General features: G+C 47.2%; 1 long non-coding RNA gene, 1 other non-coding gene and 1 pseudogene across 2 annotated transcripts; 1 reads left to right on the forward strand and 2 right to left on the reverse strand.

The window, feature by feature from the left end:
- Positions 1-2,323: 2,323 nt before the first annotated feature.
- On the reverse strand, positions 2,324-2,448 carry LOC117076900 (annotated as a pseudogene).
- Positions 2,449-8,830: 6,382 nt separating this feature from the next.
- Positions 8,831-8,902, reverse strand: TRNAH-GUG. The gene has a single exon. It is a non-coding gene; the product is annotated as a tRNA-His (tRNA).
- Positions 8,903-11,297: 2,395 nt separating this feature from the next.
- On the forward strand, positions 11,298-14,269 carry LOC117075538. The gene is made up of 3 exons (XR_004434040.1): positions 11,298-12,157; positions 12,837-13,052; positions 14,109-14,269. It is a non-coding gene; the product is annotated as an uncharacterized LOC117075538 (long non-coding RNA).
- Positions 14,270-18,227: the final 3,958 nt, after the last annotated feature.

Raw genomic sequence — 18,227 nt, forward strand, 5'->3', positions numbered from 1 at the left:
TTTTGAGACGGAGTCTCACTCTGCCGCCCAGGCTGGAGTGCAGTGGCCGGATCTCAGCTCACTGCAAGCTCCGCCTCCCGGGTTCACACCATTCTCCTGCCTCAGCCTCCCACGTAGCTGGGACTACAGGCGCCCGCCACATCGCCCGGCTAGTTTTTTGTATTTTTTAGTAGAGACGGGGTTTCACCGTGTTAGCCAGGATGGACTCGATCTCCTGACCTCGTGATCCGCCCATCTCGGCCTCCCAAAGTGCTGGGATTACAGGCTTGAGCCACCGCGCCCGGCTCATGCACTATTAAATGGAATATTTGTAAAATAGAGTCTAAGCTCAATTTTATAAAAGTATATATAGTTACATATTATCTATATAAATTACATATAAGCATATATACTTTTATAAATATATAATATATATGACAGACTAGCAAGAGAAGAGCATATGTATTTATTTAATGTAAGTTTTACATGACAAGAGTGCCTTCAAAGGAAATGAAGACCTGTGGAAACAGCTAAATCTCAGTTGTTGTTGTTGTTTTTTAACAGTATGTTTTATGAAGAGTGGATACTTATGGAGAAGTATGATAAGATAAAAAAAGTATGACCTAACAGTAAGAAACTGGGGAAAACGTAGCCAGGCCTCTGTGTTCAGGCTCTTCTCTGTGTCCCTGTGTCTTCACACTCCAGGATGCACCTTTCCTGTGGGTACAGAGAGGGCACCTCTCACATGAGAGTGTTATGATCGGCTTCAGGGAATAAAGGCAGGGGGAGGGTGACAGTCACCTTCCTGCTTCTGTTGTTTTCTCAAATTCCTTTAGCATAAATATTTCCTCAAATTCCTTTAGCATAAAATATTCAATACCCCATGTATGTAAGAGTGCCATAAATGCTCAATAATTGTCTTCTGTTATTATTTTCATCAGTAACATCATCTGAATCATCAGTATTGTCTGTTTTTAACAATGAAAAATGCATAAGGTAACATACCTTACCTTATTTAAAGTTCAGAACAACCAAGGAAAGGAGTAACGTAGCGGACATGAGAAGTTCCGTGGCACAAAAGGAAGACAGGCATTCAAAGAACACCAGGATAGAAGAGCCGGAGTAGGAGAGAGAGCAAGAGGGATGAAGGAAGCCACCGGATAGCTCGGGTGGAGAGAGGGCGCTCCTGCTCCGCAAGCCTCCCTGCGACCTCAGGCCTCGGGCCACCTTCTTCCAGGAAGATGCACCCTCCTTTCCTCTAGTCTCGGCTAAGACACTGCAAAGGGCATCGTCCTGGAGCATTTCTCCTCTCCCCCAGACCCTCCGAAGGAAGGATGGGCAGACGGAAGCTTCACCCCGAAGTGGTCAAGCGCGTAGAGCTCCAGCTTCCGCGGGAGCATTTCCCGAGCGTCTTTCATGGGTAAGAGTGGGCCCTGCACGATAATGCCTCCCGTTCCCTGAGGAGCAGTGCGGGAGATGCCCATGTGGCCAGCTCCTGGGCCACGTGACCCAGGCCTTCTAGGAGGAGCGAGGAGTCCTAGGCCCTGAGCCAGCCCCCTGGACCGGCTGTGCCAAGAGAAGCAGCAAGGAAAGGGGTCCCCTCCCGCCTCAGGGTCTCTGTCCTCCTGGTGTTAAGAGACGTGCATCCAACTCTCTCTCCAAGTGCTGGAGAGGAGGCGAGGACTTTCCCACGGGCTGGGGACCTTGCTGTTCCAACGACGGCTGGGGAGGAAGAGGAGGCAGAGGCGGAAGAGGAAGCCAGCTGAGATGTGTGAAGCAGCTCTGGCGACAGCGGGTAGGGAGAGGGCGCGCGAGACCCAGGACCCTCTGTGCGGAGCCAGGCCTCAGGAGCAGCCGCCTTGTTCCTGGAAGGGGTGCCTCTATCCATCTTGTCTCCAAAGACTGTAGGGAGACCTTCTCGCCCGGTGGGAAAGCGACGTCTCCCATGCTTTCCCACCACGGACGCCTTGTGTCCTTTCTCCTGCTAGTGTCGGCCCGCCAGCCTGCAGGGGCTGCGGCTGCCGCGGTTCCACGCTTGGTGGACGCTGCCCACCCGCGAGCCAAGAGCCACGCTTGGAGGCGGGAGTCGGAGAGTCGTGTGCATGCCGGGAGGAGACTCAAGCTCTGGGTTAGGGCTTTTTTACCAGTAGCCAAATTCAGCGTGTAAAAGACCGAGAGCTCACATCTGTCTGTTGGAGAACTTCAGTGAGAAAACCAAGAAAGCGCACTCAAGATCCCTAGAAGAGCGGGAAGGGTCTGTGGCGGCGATATCCGCTTCTTCTGTGAGCCAAGGCATGTCAGGAGAGAGAGTGCGCGAACCCAGCCGCAGGGTAGCGCGAACAGCACCGCAGACGAGGGCCCCGCGTGTGGGGAAATCGCAGGGGTCAGCGCAGCCGAAGTGCGGTGGACTAACCTCGTTCAGGGAGAACCCCCTTCCTGACCACGGTCTGTCCTCCGCCGGGTAGGGGAAGAGGAGAAACAGTACAGCCTCCTCTCCCCTGGCCGAACGCTCAGGGTCACCACCTTCCCCTCTGCTCGCCCGTCGCCATTCTTCCAAACCACTCTCCGCCAAAGATTCCATCGACAGTCACCCTCCTCCGGACAACCCAGGCCTCCTTTCAGCAGCGGCTCCCGACCCGCAGCCACCGCGCCCTCTCACCCCCGCGGTTCTGCCAGCAGCCTCTGCCGAGTCTGTGCACTTCACCTCCTTGGCTCCCGCTCTCCCCTGAGCTTGCAGTGGATGCGGGGTTCCTCCGAACCCCTCTTGGGAGTACTGAATGGAAAAGGGGGAGCGTGCGCAAGTGCTTGGTAGAGTGTAGACACTGTGGGATTTGACTGTGGTACCATCGCTTTGTCGTCCTACTGCTGATTTTCACACCTGCCTTCTGCTTAGGGCACCGGCCACAGTTTTCCATTTGTGCCTACTCCACTTGCTGTCTTTGTTGGCTCAGCAAATATCGCCTACCTCTACTGCTCAGTCTACAAACGCGCGGTCTTGGAGGACCTCACCCGCCGCTCACCCCACTTACAACCTCGCAGGCATCTCCTCCAGTCGCTTCTTCTGAAGGCCTAAGAAGCACGTTACCTGCGAACGGAGGTGAGGAGGCTCCGCTGACCGTCCCGTGTCAGCTGACAACTTGCGGCACGGACAAACGCCACGACTTGCCTTGGCCTCTCTCTTAGTTATTCGCAGCTGAGCCCGATCGGCGCCTCTGGGATGGCGGAGGTGGCAGAGACGGTGGGCTTCTTGGGTGCAGCTCCAGGAGGGCTGGCATCCCTGCACGGCGGTATACACCTGAGCGAGACGCCCAGTCGCTCTGTAAAGCCGCTTGTGGGGATGACAGACACGGAGGTAAATAAGAGCGCTGTGTCATGAGAGGTGACCCACCAGGACTTGCCTCCTTCGCCAGGGTTTGCACCTCACTGCGGAGACTGTTCTGTCTCCGGCCCTTGGAGAAGGCCCGCTTACAGCGGCGTAAAGGAAGATTCCTGCGGAATGGCGGTCAGTGCAAAACGATTCCCTGACTGGTAATCGAACCGGGGACTGCGCCGGGGAAAGCGCTATTCTAGCCTCTAGATCACCTGGGACGCACAGGATGGGGCATTTTCAACCTTCTTGCCACTGAAGTGACAGTTTCCCTGTGCGCTGGGAAGACTTGGGACTTGTGGGGGTCACTGGTCGCTCCTGGAGTCCTCTCACAAGGCCGTTCCCTCCCTCCTTTCTCCAAAAGAGGAGAACGCAGGCGACGCACCCGGCACTCCGCGAGGCTCACCAAAGCCACGAGTCCCGGAGCGAGTTGCAGAGTCCCGGCAGAACCTGACCACTGACCTAGAGATGTGCCTTTGCGAAGCGGCAGCGCATGGAGAGACAGTAGCGGGTCGCCGGGGCCAGAACCTCGCACTGGGTAGCCAGGAGCAGGCAGGAGCGAGGAGGCTCCCGGGGTGAGACCGGGGCACCCCGAACATCATAAAGGACTCAGACCTTGGCATTCCCGACATAATAAAGGACTCAGACGGATGCGGAAACCGAGACAGGCTGGTTTCCGTAGGCGTCCAGTCTAGTAGGCATCCCCGTCTTTCCAGTTGGTGGTACAAACTGACGCTTGAGATTTTTCCTCAGAGCCAAGATCGAACTGGTAACCAATTCGTGATTTCCCATCGGCCAAGTGCGTGGGCATCGATCTACACGTGAGTTTCTCCACCTCCGCGGAATAGCTACTTCGGGGTGGGGGAGGGCCCTCCGGTGGATTGTAAGGTGTTTAGCAGCATCCGTCGCCTCCGCTGACTAGATAGATGCCAGGGGTTAACATTCTCCCTCCCGGCTTCCCCCAGTCGTGGCCTAGTGTCCCAGCGGGAGTGGGGAAGGCGTGTGAGGCTGAAGTTGCCCCTTGTTGAGTATTGGTGGGCCTAGTCCTGCTCTCTGAGCTTGTGCAGAGGACTTTCCAGATGAAGGCTCAGGGGTCGATCCAGCTGGAGAGCCCCTCCCTCCCCGGCACAGTTGACCTTAGGATTTGTGGCTTTTAACATCTCCACATCATGAGTTTCTACCTTTAGGTCTTTCCTTCCGTTCTATCCTCCAAACCGGCCTCCTCCGAGCCTGTTGACCAGGGCCAGCCAGGTCGAAGGCTGGGTTCGCTCAAGGAGGATCCGCTTGCCCCTCCTGGAACTTCAGGCCTGTTTCGGTTGGGCCTGCAGAGAAGCCTTAGGGGCCACTTCGTTCGGCATCCTAAGGGGTAGGTGCGCGGTGCCGGGGGAAGGGGAGAGTGTGACTGTGGTTCCCGACCCCCTGGCGCTCACCCTCCTCCCCAGTGCGCACCCTTCCCACCCTTCCCGGCTCCTGCTGGTCCCACTCGCCCCGAGGTAGGTCTCCAGTCAGCATAAGCTCCCAAGAAGCCCAGGCCCAAAAAGACACGTAGGGGAAACAAGCTGCTCACTTCGGTCCTGTCCGCAAGGGACCCCTTTCTGTCCAGAAAGAAAGGCGGTGAGTCCTGTCCGGTTGGCTTAGCGGAAGAGAGATCAAAGGGAAGAGAAGAAAAATCCTGTGAGGTTTCAGGATCTAAAGTCACCATGAAGTCGATCTAACCTCCTCTGAAGGTCCTCCCTCCCGGTCCTCCAGTGGCTGGCAAAGGTGAGTTGAGTCCCTGTCTCCTGTTTGCCAAAGTGGACAAAGCCTATGACAATGGGCCCCCAATCAGCTAGTAGGCATCCCCTTCTTTCCAGTTGGTGGTACTCGAGCTTCCCTACCCAGGATTTCCATGGATTCCAAGGGTACAACTGAACACCTTTTCTTGTTCCAACTGCTCTTATTTGAAGTAAGGGCTGATCTGTTGAGAAGCATGTATTCGGTAAGAGTATAGCAAGGGTTGTTGAAACTGTCCCACTCTTCCTCCTGCTCCCTCTTCCTAGAAATGTGCAATAAAAATTAATCCCCACGACTGGCCTGTTGTACTTTCAATGCGCATTTCGCAGAGCCTAAGGGGAGTCTAGGAGGTTCCGGGGTGAGTATCTGAAGTATGACACAGTCATTTTTATTTACACATGCATTCCAAAAACACATTGAACAAACGCATGCAGTTCACCTGTGCCACACTTACAAAGATAGGAAAAGAGGGTCTACATACAAACAAGTGAAAGACGTAATCGAATGGCTTTTAAACATCTGCTGTTTCCACTGAAGGTCTTCTTCTCTGGATACACCCACCAGTGTCTTCTCTTTCTCCAGAATCAGACATTCAAGTGCCAGACCCTGAAATCAGTTTTCTGGTACCAGCTTATTCTTCCCCATTCTGTATCCCTGCCTCTCCACTCTCTTCTTTCATATGCAGGAAAGGTCAGTTCTCCCTCAGTTTCTAATTTGCAACATCCCACTCGAAGAACTCAATGACCAGCATCAAAAATTAGACACCCTCCATGGGACTCCTTCTCTGTCTTAGTTGGAGCTTCTATAACAATGTACCATAAACTGGGTGGCTCATCCACAACAGACATTTCTCACAGTTCTGGAGTTTGGAAGTCTAAGATTAAGGTGCCAGCATGGTAGGGTTATGGTGAGGAACCTCTTCCTGCTTGTAGATGCCATCTTCCCATTGCATCTACAGGTGGCTGAAAGAGGCAGAGAGAGCTCTCTAGTGTCCCTTTTATAGGGGCACTAATCCCACTCAGGAGGACTCCACCTTCTGGATCTAATTACCTCCCAAAGGCCCCTCCTCCTAATTTTAACACTTTCCAGGGGTGGGTGGGGGAAGGTTAGAGTTTCAATCAAGGCATTTTGGGGGGACACAAACATTAGGTCTCCTGTGATCTTTCTAGAAGAATAAGAAATTATAAATGACCCAAAGCTTTGTACGTTTCACAGTTAGAAATAAAGAAAACTTTTCCTAAGATTTTGAAAGGCCTGAAACATGAGTTTCCTTCCAACAAACCCCACCACTAAAATCTGGACTTTGTGCTGAGTGTTGTGGACTTTTTGCGTGTTCATCCTCCCTGCAGACAACTGGAGATTTATTTTCGTCAGAGGGTAGAAGAGAGGATCCTTGGCCCCAAGGGGGCGATCAGCATAGGTGAGCGACGACATGTGTCCCACACTGAAATGAGAAGGATGAAGTGACAGCATATCTTGATCTATGTGATGGTTACATGAATTATGACCTATTTCAAAGGTTATTGTGCTGTGTGAAAAAGAACAAAACCAGAGGACTTGCACAACTTGACTTTCAGACTCACTCTAAGCTGTTATAAACAAGGCAGTGTGCAAGCGGCATTGGGAGACACCAGTACATCAACAGACTGACTTGGGAGACCTGAAATTGACTCACAGATATATGGTCCATAGATTTTTTGTTTGTTAATTTTGTTTCATTTTCTGAGACAAGGTCTCACTCTGCTTCCCAGGCTGAAGGGATCCTCCTGCCTCAGCCTCCCAGGTAGCTCATACTACAGGCACATTTCAGTAGACATGAGATTTTGCCATGTTGCCCATACTGGTCTCCAACTCCTGGGCTCAAGTGACTTACCAGCCTCAGCCTCTCACAGTGCTGGGGTTACAGGCCCGAGCCACCATGACTGGCCATAGGTTTTCAATAAAAGCAGCTCAATGAGGCAAAAGAAATAGTTTCAATTAATGGACTTTCACATGGGGGAAGAGGGAGACCAAAAAGGTTATTTCTTCCTCACATTACACTCGAAAGTAACTTGAGGCACATTATAGACCAAAACTTAAAAGCCAAAGGTATAAAGCATTTCGAGGATACTTTGTGACTTGTTAGTAGACGAGATTTATTAAACAGGGCACAGAAAAAAACATGCAAAAAGGAAAGACTTGATAAATTCGATTTCATGAACATTAGCCATATCTTCTCATCAGAAGACGCCACATAGAAAATGAAGAAACAAGCCAGCCTCAGATGAGGAGAAAATAGTCACAAAACCTATTTGATCCCCAAACCCTGTAACTATAATGTATGGTGAGATCTTCCTAACTGGAAATTTTAAAAAAAAATCAACCCAAATGTGCTAGATGGGTAAAAGACTTGAACAGATACTTTAGAATAAAAAGTACACACAAGGTCAACAAAGCACATAAAAGAGTGCTCAATATTATTAGCTATCAGGAAAATGGAAATTAAAACCACATTGAGACACCACTATAACTCCCAGTAGCATGGCTAAATTTATAAGGAGAGGAAATATCCAATTTTGGAGAAGATGAAGAACAACCACAACTCTCACACGTCATTGGTGGAAATGTAAACTGACACTACTACTTTGGGACAAGTTTTGTCAGTTTTTATGAACTTGAACATATCCCACTCTTTGGTATTCATAATTCTGCACCTAAGTTTTCCCCCAAGAGACATGAAAACAGACACCCTCAATATCTCTTTTGGGAAGAATGTTCAAAGCAGGTTTATTCAGAACAGCCAATACCAGTTTATTCAGAATAACCAATACCGGTTTATTCGGAATAGCCAATACCCAAACGCTCATTATAGGGGTAGAGGTGGGGTGGGAATGGCAAAAAAAACTGTGCTATTTCCCTGCAATGGAATACTACTCAGCAATGAAAGAGGAATGAACATGTGCAACACTCAGCAATGGATAGAGCCAGAGACATTATACAGAGAGAAAGAAGCACATAGAACAGAGTAGATGCACTGTGATTTCATCTATGTGAAGTTCTAGAAGAAGCAAAGGTAAAGTGAAAACAATCTGGAGAGTGATTGTTCACAAATAAGGCAGAGAACAATGACAATGATTTTTATAATTCTAGTGATTACATTATTGATTGAATAGTCAGTAAATCCAGGCATGTCTGACAACAGCAGTGTAAGGCAGAGTTCGCAAAGTGGCCCATCCTTCCACAGAAAAATGTTGAGGCACATAAAATTTAAGATACTTACCCAAGGTCAGGCAAGGGCTGAGGTAGATTTTCAACACAGAACCTGGGTTCTTGGACACAGATTAGACTGCACCTGTCCACTTTTCTGTGTCAGGTGTCTCTGGGATTCTCAGCTGTACCGGAGGAGAGAGAGAAGGACAGAGAAGGAGACGCAGTAAGAGAGGAGTAGGGAAGAAATGGAGGGAGGCACAGGGCCCTTAGGTGTTGAACAGCAGAGAAGTAACTCTTGCCAGTGTGTTTACACTATAGAGAAGCTTTCTGGGGATCAGGACATTAGTAGATGCTAAGCTTGCTGTGGTCAGGAGATGAATTTGATATGCCATAGATTTAGAAATTAAAACGGCACCCTAAAGTTGTTGGAAGAGAATGTTGCAGAAGACATTTCTGCCTTACCCTGACGCGCCTGGTTGCGGGGAGCAAAACGGATCAGGTGACTACCTGGACGAACAACTTTGCCGTGACTCGGATTCGAACCGAGGTTGCTGCGGCCACAACGCAGAGTACTAACCACTATACGATCACGGCGAGCCACAAGCCAAGCGGCGATGCCAGCGCTTGCTCTAGCAGTTTTGACGTCAATACATTTCGATTATTAGGCGGCTTTGTTCCAGCCAGCCACAGGGGGTTCACGTTTTTCTCCCTTTCATGCCCGCTCTGCTTTTCCCTCCCTTCCTCCCAATCCTAATATGGGACAAGAATAATTCTCATCTCCTCCACTCCAGCCTGGGCCTCCCTGCACCGGCCTCTCTTAGGTGGTCTCGCTGTCCTCATCTGCACCTCCTCTGCTTCTCTCCCGCCTCTCCGTATTTCTGCTTTTCACCCTTTCTCTCTCCCGCCCCACCGACCGAAGCCGAGTTGAGCGAGTGGAGCTCAAGCGGCGTAGAGTCGGGTGAAGGCGGAGCCAAGAACGGGAAGAGCCATCACTAGAGCCCACGGGCGTTCTGCTTCCTTTGGGAAGTCGCGAACCCGGGCTTTTCCCCGGACGCTGGCTCTGACGCCGGCGAGGGGCAGGACGGGGCGAAGGCCATTCCGCTGCCCTCCTAGCTTCGGAATCATTCAATGCACAGATTTCAATCGTAGCCGGCAAGATGCACCTCTCCGGTTTTCTAAGGCTTTGGAGCCTGCACAATTGTTCTACAAAAGGCAGTGGCTCCGCCTAGCGTTGGATGGGCGCGTGCTCTGCAAAGTGAGGCCGGAGCGACAGTTGACTGTCCATCCGAGTGTCGCAGTCGGGTGGTGTGCTTGCTTCCAAGTTTGGAGGTGAGTGGTTCGAACCTGTCCTATGGAGCATTTCTTCCACTTTTAAGAATGCCTGAACCGGTGGCAAGTTTCTTCTGTCCAGCACATGCTCCTGTGCTCTCAAGGAACATGCAGAGTGAGACCAACTTTACCCTCCTCTCTTCGGTGTCTCGCCTAGGACATGAGGACCTAAATCAAGGTCCTCCAGGATTCTGGGATCTCTCTCTTTCTCTCTCTTTCTCTCTTTCTCCCTCTCCCTCTCCCTCTTCCTCTCACTCCGTCGCAGCTGGAGTGATGATCGCCACCTCTTACTCTCTGGTTCAAGCAATTCTCCTATCTCAGCCTCCCAAGTAGCCGAAATTACAGGCACGCGCCACCACCCCCATCTAATTTTTGTATTTTTAGTAGAGATGGGGTTTCACCATGCTGGCCAGGATGGTCTCTAGAGAGAGAGAGAGCCGGGAATGGTGGCTCACGCCTGTAATCCCAGCACTTTGGGAGGCCGAGGCGGGTGGATCACGAGGCCTGGAGATGGAGACCATCCTGGCTAACACGGTGAAATTCCATCTCTACTAAAAATACAAAAAATTAGCTGGGCATGGTGGTGGGTACCTGTAGTCCCAGCTACTCGGGAGGCTGAGGCAGGAGAATGAAGTGGACTCAGGAGGCAGAGCTTGCAGTGTGAGCCGAGAGTGCCACTGACTGCACTGCAGCCTGGGCAACAGAGCCAGACTCTGTCTCAAAAAAAAAAAAAAAGACAAAAGTAAGAATGGTATTTCTTAGGTTTTCTTCTAGGATTTTTCTACTTTGAGGTTTCCGTATGTATTGTTTCATTGCAGGTGACAACCAACCAGAGACTACTCATTACAAGCCAAGAAAGGGAATTTATTGTTGCCAGGAAAAGCATCCAACACAAAAAAAATTAGCAAAGGAGATTCCTGAGTGTCCCTTTCCATAAAGCATGCGGCATTATTCTCTACAGAGTCCAGTAAACATTTTTCTGTAAAGGGCTAGAGATATATTAAATATTGTAGGCTTCTAAGCCAAGAGGCAAAAACCATGGTATTATGTAGGTGCACATATAACCAATGAGAAAACAAATTTCTATACCATTTTTGTTGATGAGATCCTAAATTAACAATAGTAACTGAGTAGAACCTCTCAGGTGGTAAATGTTCTTTGCATTGAGAGCCTAGATCTGCCCACCTAGGCTCCCTGGTGCAGCCCTCCCTTCCCTCTCCACAGGCCATTTCCTCCCTGCTTCCCTCAGATGAAGAGCTCCATGAAAAAGATGTACTCTTCTGAGAAGCAGTGAAGTGCTCCTGGGGCCCACCAAGGCCACACAAATCAAGGAGTGAGTGACCTCACCCTGGCTTCAGCTCAGAGTTGATTTTGAGATCACTTTTGCAAAACGACATCTGTAGGGAGATCCCCTGAAACTATTGCTATGGAATAAAAGATGAAATGCTCCTGATTATTGTAAATACAAAGTTGCATGCAGGATTGTGTAAAGACAAAGACAATGCCAGGTTGGACTGCCAGAATGAGCCAACAGTGTGTGATGTGTTTTCCCCTGCAGAGAGCCTATGAAGGGATGAGCAGTCAGGGAGGTTTCACATCACCAAGATTCCTATCCCAGAAAAGCAGATGTTCATAGCTCTGGCAATGTAATGCCACCCCTGTGGAGAGCCTATAAACGGATGCATGAGGGATGCCTGTTCATATGGATAAGGTAGGGCTATAAATGCCCTCATCTTGCCACAGCTCTTCTAGGCCTCTTTAGGGTTAAGGCATACTCCCTTCTGAGAATTTCTGGTCTAACCGGTTGTCTAGTTTCATGTCCTTTTTCTATGGATTGTTTGTAACCAGCTTTTGCTGCAACTGTTACTGCTGATTAATATCTTGCTAATCATAGGTTATGGAAAGACTGTGTTTGTTTTAAGGCTCTGTTAGAAATTACTGATGCACACACTATATTGTCAATTCTTACCTCTGTATACTGTTCTTCTGCATACAGATGTTATGTTGAAGAATTACGTCATCCCCATGTGACCATCTCACCTCATAATCAAATGACCCTAAATCCCTCACTAACCTACCCCTGCCCTCACTAAACTTAATAATAAATGCTGGTATACCCAGTGCATTGGCAGCATCATGGGACCAGAAGGCAGTGACTCCCCTGGACCCAGCTTTCACTATCTTGTGTGTGTCTATTATTTCTCAACCTGTTGATCTGCCAGGGAACAGAGAGAGCCCTGTTGCATTGCAGGCTGCTGGCCAGATCTCACAATAGACATCGTGCTGGGAGATGTCATCAGGACAAGGCCATAGACATGGCTGTCAAAGGAGGTGAGAGGAGAAATGTCCACGGGGAGAAGTGGCCAAGCACCAACATCTCTGCATCCAACCTCACAAAAGACCCAAAGCGATGCAGAAATGGAGATGGGGGAATGGAAACCTCTCTCAGGCAAGGATTTGAGGCCTGGTACTGATCTCTCCTCTTCCTCCTGCAATATGTTGCACCTGCAGTTTTCTCACGTAAGTTGATGGAAACTCCATCCTTACATATGCTCAGTCCAGAAATCTTAGAGTTTTCTTTGACTGCTGATCTGTCTTTCACACCATGTGGCTGATTAGCCAAGAACTCACGTTATCCTGAACTGTCAGGTGTGGACCTTAATCCACACCAAACTTTTCTTCCTAGTTTGGGAACCTTGTCAAGTCATTTCTCCTGACAAAGACAAGAGGATTTCCTTGAAATTGCATGATTTCAGTCCTTCCTAGGTTCATTACTCAAAGAGCACTGTTTTGTTTGCTACCATTTTCCCCTGTTTTTATTTCATACCTGTTTGATCTGCACTCTTTCCTATATGTCATGCAAACCAGCTCAGGTGTGCTTTCCTAATCATATAATTAGCAATAATAGCAGCCTTGGTAACAACTTATTTCTGGCCGCATCACCAGGCAAATGTCACAGGATTTAATAGGTAGAGAATCCGAGGATCATCCATATTGCTTGATGTTATAGACTGAAATGTTTCCCTGTGAATTCATATGTTGAAAGCTTAACCCCCAAGTTGACTGTATTTTGAGATAGGGTTTTTAATGTGGTAATTAATGTTAATGAGGTCATACCAGTGGGGCCCTAATCTGGTAGGAATGGTGTCCATATATGAAGAGGAAGGGCACCAAAGAATCTCTCTCTTTCTCCGTGCAGGCACAGAGGAAAGACTATGGGAGGACACAGCAAGAAAGTGGCTTTCTGCAAACCAGGAAGAGAGGCCTTCCCAGAAACCAACCCTGCTAGCACATCCAACCTCACAAAAGACTCAAGGAGAACTTCTGGCCTCAAGAACTTTGAGAAAACGTCTATTGTTAAGCCACCCAACCTTTGGTATTTTTCTATGTCAGCCTGAGCTGACTAATACCCTTGGTAGGTGGGCGGCATTCACCTTATTGGGCTACATGATGTGAAGTTAAAGTACCTTTAGCAATAGGCATCATATAATTTCATTGTATAGATATTGTGTCTTTTGCATTGATATTGCCTCTCTTAGTTGTATGTATATTGATGTATGGGGCTAGGATAACAAGACCAGTCAAAATAGGAAAAAAGAAAAGAAATGTGGGGAAGATATCAAGTTCCATAATTGCATCCTCTACCCACATCCTGTTCTTAGAATCTTTTCCACTGGAGGCTGCACCTGTGTACCATCAAATTCAATCTGAGCACATAATTATTTATACAACCAAGGCAACTTTTCCTATTTTGCCTGTCACCTGCTTGGAGAAACAAGTACTTCATCACCAATTTGAATATTCACTGAGCTAACTGTTTGGAGGTTGATAAAAAATATGGCATCTCCCTGTACTGTTGTCTTCTCCTGGACCAACAATGCTGTCTGTACTTTGCTGGTCCCCATTTGACCACAAACTGAAGTCCCAGCAAATCTAAGCCTCTTGGGAAGCCTATTTTAAGACAGTCCCTATTTCAAACTTGTTTTAAGACTAGTATGCTGATTGAGAAGAAGGAGCCTCATTGTAAAAATGTAACTAGAGCTGGCATGAACCTGGGAGGCGGAACTTGCGGTGAGCATAGATCACGCCACTGCACTCCAGCCTGGGTGACAGAGTGAGACCCTGTCTCAAAAAAAAAAGCAATTTAACTGGAGCCGTGGGTGATAGTTGTGAGTTTCAGTACTGGTCTGGGCCCAGATTTCCCTTGAGCACCAAATGAATATGCTCCTTTGCAGGGATCTTCAAGGTGCTCATTATTTCTGTCTCATAGCCTCAAAAGAAGTGATCAGCTAACAGAATTTGTGTACTATCCTGAAGAGAAATTAGTCTAGAAATAGAGAAGATAAAGAATTTATAAAATAGATTCTACAGTTGTTTAAGACGTAGAAAGCTGTAAGAGACAATTGTTCCACTCTAATGACAAGAGAAAGCTGTATGGTCTGCAAAATCATATTTGTTTTGATCCCACCAGAGAGAGCTGAAGTTGCAAGGCCACTAGATCAACTGAAGTCCAAAGCATGAGAAACCCCACTAAAGAAGGACAAACACATGAACCAGTTTCCTTCCAGATAATGGAAGAAAAAGATGGCAGCCATAAATGTTGGTTGGAGAAAATCACTGCAGTTTTCATCATTTCTTTTTTTTTTTTTTTTTTTGAGACGGAGTCTCGCTCTGTCGCCCAGGCTGGAGTGCAGTGGCCGGATCTCAGCTCACTGCAAGCTCCGCCTCCCGGGTTCACGCCATTCTCCTGCCTCAGCCTCCCGGGTAGCTGGGACTACAGGCGCCGCCACCTCGCCCGGCTAGTTTTTTTTTTTGTAGTTTTTAGTAGAGACGGGGTTCGCCGTGTTAGCCAGATGTCTCGATCTCCTGACCTCGTGATCCCCCGTCTCGGCCTCCCAAAGTGCTGGGATTACAGGCTTGAGCCACGCGCCCGGCCAGTTTTCATCATTTCTTAAAGGCCAAGTATGAACTATTGTGACAGCTTAGAATCTACGCGAGTCCCGGATACCTAGCATGTTTTTGCCCATTTGCCAAGTCTTTTCCTCCCACATTTCCTGAGTACTAACAAGAAACATGTGGCAGGGAAAGAGAATTTCCTGAGCTTCCCTCAGTGGTGTAGGCATATAAGTCATGATCAGCCACCACCAGAGTACAGGTACAATACCTGGTCACTTCTCTCACATGAAACAAAAGGCATCTGCTACTGATGTTGGAGGAAGGAACACTTCCTACCCTTGGCCCCAGGTATAGGTCACCTGATGAGGAGAGTTAGACACAAAAGCTGTCTATACTAGACAAGGAGAGAAGAGTTGCTCTTTTCCAAGACTTCCCGTTATTGAAAGGTAGAGTTCCATCACCCCAAGGGGATGTCACAGGAACACTAGGACTCAGGCACCCATGGCCTGAGGTTTGGTACACATTCACTGCAATCAGTAACTTGAGTTGGTTTCGATCAATCATTTGAATTGGTTGCAGATCCTTTCCTTTAATGAAGAAATACTCTCATATGGGTACAAAGTTTCCATGTTCGGGACAGGTTGGCCTTGTCCTTTAGAAAATTATGTGAATTGGGATTTCTCTCAACCTAGTTGTGTTTACCATTATTAAAATTAAGTGACATTTGGCCGGCGCGGTGGCTCAAGCCTGTAATCCCAGCACTTTGGGAGGCCGAGACGGCGGATCACGAGGTCAGGAGATCGAGACCATCCTGGCTAACACGGTGAAACCCCGTCTCTACTAAAAAATACAAAAAAACTAGCTGGGCGAGGTGGCGGATGCCTGTAGTCCCATCTACCCGGGAGGCTGAGGCAGGAGAATGGCGTAAACCCAGGAGGCGGGGCTTGCAGTGAGCTGAGATCCGGCCATTGCACTCCAGCCTGGGCGGCAGAGCGAGACTCCGTCTCAAAAAAAAAAAAAAAAAAAAATTGAGAGACATTCACTTGGATTAAATGGTAATAAAAAAATGATGTGAGAATTTCTAGTGATTTTTGAACCCAAGCCTTGTATCACTGTTAGGCCTTCATGTGTGTGCTTGAAAACAAAATATGTACAAATATTGCACTGGTTTGAAGATTTTAGTGGTGAAAGTGACCTAATCAGTAATTGGTAGAAACCAATTTTGGAAATATGTGATTATGCTGTTTTAAAATAGCTGAAAAGAGGGCCTGGTGTGGTGGCTCATGCCTGTAATCCCAGCATTTTGGGAGGCCAAGGCGGGCAGATCACCTGAGACCAGGAGTTTGAGACCAGCCTGGCTAACACCCGCCGAACACCGTCTCTACAAAAAATACAAAAATTAGCTGGGGGTGGTGGTGCACACCTGTAATCCCAGCTACTTGGGAGGCTGAAGCATGAGAATCACTTGAACCTGGTAGATGGAGGTAGAGGTTGCAGTGAGCCAAGATCCTGCTACTGCGCTCCAACCTGGACAACAGAGGAAGACTTTGTCTCATAAATAAATAAATAAATAAAAAAGCTGAAAAAATTACTGTATGTTTATTCTCACTTTGTCCTTATTTGTTGTATGGTGTTTAAAGAAAAGGAGATTATTTATCCCCACGCTAAATTTCCAAAACTGTTCTTTTCATATACCGTTTTGTTAAACAATGGAGAGAAATGTTAATTGTCTTACTTTGATAAGTGTGGCATAGGCCCTGTCACATTTTTTATGCTTTTGGTCATGGTTCTGTGATTAGAATGCTGGCAATTAGGTACATGCAAGGAGTATTGTAACCACTTTAACACAGTGGTTTGAAGTGCTGCAGGCAGTAACTACTGGACACCAAATCACAGTGTTTTCATTTGTGACATGTTAGAGAGAAATAGGACTTCCTGCAGTACAAATGTCCTATTAACTAATCCCTATGCTTTTAGTTTACAGGGCTTTGACTCCTGGGTCTGGAAAAAGGCATCTACTCCTGCTAAATCTTGAACATTGATGCCAATCAATGCCTTGTCTTCAGGCTCTGGAGAAGATGACAACCAAAATGAACTGCTTTCATGAGACACAAAAGCAGAAATTGAAACCATTCGATCCATCTAGGCCCAACAATCCCACATGCACCTCTCTTCTGCCTCATCCCCTCCTCTTCCTCTAGGCAGAAGAGGTGGGCACATGAGATTTGTAAGAATGGAGTTTGAGGAATAATTTAGTTCAGAGATTTTCTCTTCTTTAATTTCCTTCCTTTCTTCCTTCCTTCCTTCCTCCCTTCCTTCCTTTCTTTCTTTCTTTTTCTTTCTTTCTTTCTTTTGCTTTCTTCTTTTTTGTATTTTTGGTAGAGACAGGGTTTCACTACATAACAAAGATGTAAAAGCCAGCCAGGCTCACAATAGCATCAAGAAATATAAACTACATAGAAAAGATGTGAAAGCCAGCCAGGCTCGGCTTCAAATCCCAGCACTTTGGAAGGCTGTGGCAGGAGGGTTGCTTGAGCTCAGAGGCTTGAAACTAGCCTAGGCAACATAGTGAGACCTCATTTCTACAGAAAATCAGAAAAATTATCCGAGTGTGGTGGTGTGAGCCTGTAGTCCCAGGTACTCAGTGGATGAGGCCCTAGGATGTCATAGGCCTGAGAATTCCATGCTGCAGTGAGCTGTGATCGTGCCACTGTACTCCAGCCTGAGTGAAAGAGTGAGATTGTGTCTAGAAACACAAGAAAAAAAATGTGAAAGCCTGTATATTGAAGACTACTAAGTATTGCTGAGAGCAGTTAAAGACCTTTGGAATAGAGAATGTTCCTTCTTGCATTTCAAGATTGCTTTTGTTTTGGGGGGACACTTGCTATTTTGTAGGAATATGAAGTTCTTCTTAGCCATTCCTGTAAAAAAGGCCACTTTTTGATAGGATTGTATTGAATCTGCGGATTGCTTTGAGTTGTAGTTTTATCTTCACCATGTCACAACTTCCAACCCATGGACAAAATATGTTTTTCCATTTATTTAGGTCTTCCTTAGTCTCCTCAAGCAACGTTCTGTAGTTGTCTGTGTACAAGTATTGCACCTTCTTGAGCAAATTTATTCCCAGGCATATTATTCTTCCAGGTGCTATTATAAATGAAATCATTGTGTCAATTTTTTTCTCAGATTGTTCATTGCTAACACAACTGATTGTTTGCTGAAAATTTGCTGAATTAGCTTACTAACTCGTGTGTGTGTGTGTGTGTCTCATGTCTATGTGCATGTATGTGTGTTTGCATTTGTATTATTTGGGATTTTCTGTATATAGGATCACGTCATCTGCAAATTGAGATAATTTTGTTTTCTTTTCAAAAATATTTTTTCTCATGTTTATTTTTGAAAGATTATTTGGCCAGGTATAGAATTGTAGGCAACAGTTTAAAACTATTGCACACTTCTTGTTTGTAAAGTTTCCTACAAGAAATCTTATGCCATCCTTATATTTAGTGCTCTGTATGTAACATGTTCTTTCCCCTTTTATTCCTTTTAGGATTTCCTTTTTATCACTGGTTTTAATGGATTTGATTAAGATGTTCCTTGGTGAAGTTTTCTTCACGTTTCTTCTTCTTAGGATAATCATATTTCTGTAGTATTTGAAGTTTATGGTTTCCACAAAGCTCCTTAATCTTTCATC

Source organism: Trachypithecus francoisi, unplaced genomic scaffold (genome assembly GCF_009764315.1).
Source record: "Trachypithecus francoisi isolate TF-2019V2 unplaced genomic scaffold, Tfra_2.0 Lachesis_group5, whole genome shotgun sequence".
NCBI classification, from domain to species: Eukaryota; Metazoa; Chordata; class Mammalia; order Primates; family Cercopithecidae; genus Trachypithecus; species Trachypithecus francoisi.